At 39.8% G+C, this 4,120-nt stretch overlaps 1 protein-coding gene across 1 annotated transcript in view; it reads right to left on the bottom strand.

The window, feature by feature from the left end:
- DPY19L4 (dpy-19-like 4 (C. elegans)) overlaps nucleotides 1–2,969 on the bottom strand; it is a 78,083-nt gene extending 75,114 nt beyond the window's left edge. The window contains exon 1 of the mRNA XM_011937200.1: nucleotides 2,856–2,969. The gene's annotated coding sequence lies outside the window, so the exon portion shown is untranslated. The remainder of the gene's footprint in view (nucleotides 1–2,855) is intronic.
- Between the last annotated feature and the right edge of the window lie 1,151 nt (nucleotides 2,970–4,120).

The raw sequence follows: 4,120 nt of genomic DNA on the forward strand, positions 1-4,120 counted from the left end.
GCTCTGTCATCCAGGCTGGAGTGCAGTGGCACAATCTCGGCTCGTTGCAACCTCCGCCTCCCAGGTTCAAGCGATTCTCCTGTCTCAGCCTCCCAAGAAGCTGGGACTACAGGCGCCCGCCACCATGCCCGGCTAATTTTTTGTGTTTTTTTTAGTAGAGACGGGGTTTCACCATGTTAGCCAGGATGGTCTCAATCTCCTGACCTCGTGATTCGCTGGTCTCGGCCTCCCAAAGTGCTGTTATTACAGGCTTGACCCACCGTGCCCGGCCTCCCATTTCGTGATTTTAACTTTTATTGGTTGAAAAAGACAAACGGCTTTTACTTTACTTTTCTTTTTTTAAATAAAGACAGGGTCTCACTATGTTGTCCAGGATGGTCCTGAACTTGTAATCTCAAGCAATCCTCTGCCTCAGTGCTGGGATTACTGGCGTGAGCCACCTTGCCTGGTTAATAAACTGTTCTCACTTCAACATTACAAGTCCCAGAATTTTGGAATTCTCTATTTTCTTCTTCATTCCCACTTACAAATAGACCAATTCCATTCTAAACTCAGATCTCTTTCCTGTAGTCAAATGCAGCTGTTAATACCAAAGGCACTCTAGTAACATTCTGTTTTGCAATCTCATTACCTAAAATGATAGAAAAAAATAGTATTGTCAACTATTCATAGGAAACAGTATTATCAAATGTTTTGTCATGAGTAATATAGATCTTCATTTTTCCAGCTCCCAAATATAGTTTTCTTGTAGTCAGCCCCTCAACTATTACCCATAGCCTTTATCTTGAGCAAATTTATATACAGGCCTCAACTTTCAGTGCAGAGGAAGCAGTATGAGAAAGCTGTTTAGCCCTTAAGGATGATACATTCTCCAAACCCACCTTTAGATATGGTTATAGAAGAAAATGGAAGAGAAAAGATCTCCAGAGTGTAAAATCAAGGACCATGGAGAACAATGAACTGGGAAACAATTCCCCAGGAACACAACTGGGGCATAAACACAACAGATTCCTTCTCCCAGAGTAAGGGGATATCCTGTCCCTGTCTAACAATGTATACTGAGCAGGGGATGTGCAGAAGAGTTAACACAGCAGGTCTGAGAATGCTTTCCTGAGAAAGGCCTGCTTGCAGGCGGATCACCTGAGGTCAGGAGTTGACCAGCCTGGCCAACATGGTGAAACCATGTTTCTACTAAAAACACAAAAATTAACCAAGTGTGGTGGCACATGCCTATAATCCCAGCTACTTGGGAGGCTGAGGCACAAGAACTGCTTGAACCCAGAAGGTGGAGGTTGCAGTAAGCAGAGACTGCACCATGGCACTCCTGCCTGGGTGGCAGGGTGAGACTCTGTCTCAAGAAAGAAAAAAAAAAGAAAAAAAGAAAAAAAGAAAGCCCTGCTTGCAAGGTAGGCTCTCTTGGCTGGCATCTAGGAACTTCAATTTCAGGAGAGTTCCCACCATTCTCTAACTGATAACAGCGCCTATCCTCTTTGTACAAATAATGTAGTTTATGATTTCTTTCTGGGAGTCAAGAATTTTGGTACATGGTAGGCAGAGGATACCTACATGACTAGCCCCCAATAAAAACCCTGAGCACTGAATCACTAATGAGCTTCCCTGGTAGATAAAACTTTACAAATGTCACAATTTGATGCTGAAGGAATCAGGCCCATCCTGTGTGACTCTACTGCAGTGGAAATTTGGAAGCCTATGCCTGGTTTCTTGCAGATTTCACCACAATAGGTCTTTTCGCTTTGCTGATTTTGTTTTATATTATTTGCTATAATAAATCATAGCCGTAGGCTGGGCACGGTGGCTCATGCCTATAATCTCAGCACTTTGAGAGGCTGAGGTAGGTGGATCACTTGAGGTCAGGAGTTCGAGACCAGACTGGCCAACATGGGGAAACCCCGTCTCTACTAAAAATACAAAAATTAGCCAGGCATGGTGGTGTGAGCTACTCAGGAGGCTGAGGCAGGAGAATTGCTTGAACCCAGAAGGCAGAGGCTGCAGTGAGCTGAGATCATGCCACTGAACTCCAGCCTGGGTGACAGAGCGAGACTCTGTCTCAAAAATCAAGCAATCAATCAATCATAGCTGTAAATACAACTTCATTCTGAAACTTGTGAGTCCTTCCAGCTAATAACCAAACATGGGGGTGGTCTTGGGAACCCCTGACACAAAACAGATAACCTGTCTGTTTAAGTTCATAGATTTCTGGATTAGAACGAGTCATAGCTGGCCCTGATGTGGATAAGCCCAGGATGAAGGCTGTGACTAGATAAGACAGAGTCTTAGGGTGTGGGAAAAAGTAAGTGTATTTTGTCTGAGGGAGGGAAATAAATCACAAGGACAGGATGTGGTAAACTATATTATTATTCACAACTATTTTCTCCTTCCCAGTAAAAAGATTATATATCCCTGCCCACTACCATGTGGACCTGGAACACTTCCCTGTAATGAAAATATACTTCACATCCCGTCGTCTAAACTGATTATATGACTTGCTTGGGTCAATAAAAGGTGTGTACAAGTGATAGTGTGCTAGGTCAGCAGAAACTTTAAGAGGCATTGCATGATTCTGCCTCCTCTTTTCCTATGTCACAAGAAAAATCTTTTCCCAATAGAGACTATTCCTTCACAACACATAAAATTATGACAGCCAAACTGCAGCCACAACATGTAATATTAATTAGAAATAAATGTTTGTCATAAGCCAGTGAGATTTGGGGGTTGTTCAAAACCTAGTGAAAGCTGAGCATATACTTAATCTCAAAATATGTATATTTAAAATATTAATATACTCTCTAGCGTAAACTATTTTTGTAGTAGCACAAATTCCAAGTCTAACTTACGTTTTGGAACTCTTTCAGGAGCTGGAATGTCATTGATTTTCTCTTCTTTGGCAGATTCCTTATTTTCTGAAGACTTTGGCTTTTTTCTTTGGCGCAGCTCTACAGGTGGTCCTTAAAATATTTAAGACATTATTGCAATGTGTATATAAAATTATTTTGATCTGTATCCTGAGCCAATTAACCTTTATTATTCTAAAGCAAAAGTACCACTAAGACCTATTAGCATCAAAGATAACCTTTTCATAATTATTTTGGCACCCCTGCAAAATTTTCTTCTGTCCAAAAAAAAGACAATTTTAAGTTCCACTCCCCAATTTGTGTTTTGACAATCCTAGTAGTAAACCAACGCGCTCTTCTCCCAAGATGATGCAATTTTCAAAACATCCCAAAATAAGTAAGCTCTTTTCCAAATTAGGGTCAAGGTGTCATTCAGCTCATAATTCTACTTACCTTAAAGTATCAAATGCATAACTCATGGTTTAAGTGTTTTGTAAAAATCAAAACATAACACATTATCATAAACTACACTTCTTTGTTTAAATAACCCTGAAAGCTCTGCAGAATTTCAGTGCTGTGTTATCATTAGCATTGTACAATCTTTTAGATTTAGGGATTAGAAAAGAGGCTGAACCTACAAAGATACTTATATATGAGAAGGTCTCAAAATAATTTCCCAGGATTAGACTAGCTTCCTCTTCTAGCTCCAATTTTAGAAAATGTGATGCAGAAGTTACCTCCAAACTAGTAAACTAAACTCCAAGTTAAACAGGAATGTACTATGTACAATTTATACTTTTCCTCCCTAGAATTAATCATCTTGTGGGATAGATTACGATACTAGAAGTACAGAGTGTTCCTGCCAAGTTATAAAATGGTACAATAATTTATCTTTCTCATGGAAGTGGAAGACAGTTTTTTCCTTTCTCTTAGTAATAACTTCAGGCTATGAAATGTGAAAATAAACATAGAAGTCAAAGAAGGAGAAACAAATCAGTTGCTGCTGATCAGATGTATGTTCTTAGCTTTACTGTGGAAAATGAATAAAATAAACATATTTTAAAATAGCTTCATAGCAAACTTACATGCTCACTAAAATATCTTTAAACACTGGCATAGTGAGAAAAAAAGCTGTACATTTAATGGATTCAGACTGATGAATCTAATGTTTACTCATTTCTTTTTTTTTTTTTTTTGAGACGAAGTCTGGCTGTGTTGCCCAGGCTGGAGTGCAGTGGCGCGATCTCGGCTCACTGCAAGCTCCGCCT

This window comes from Colobus angolensis, unplaced genomic scaffold, assembly GCF_000951035.1.
Source record: "Colobus angolensis palliatus isolate OR3802 unplaced genomic scaffold, Cang.pa_1.0 Scaffold16, whole genome shotgun sequence".
In the NCBI taxonomy this organism is placed as follows: domain Eukaryota; kingdom Metazoa; phylum Chordata; class Mammalia; order Primates; family Cercopithecidae; genus Colobus; species Colobus angolensis.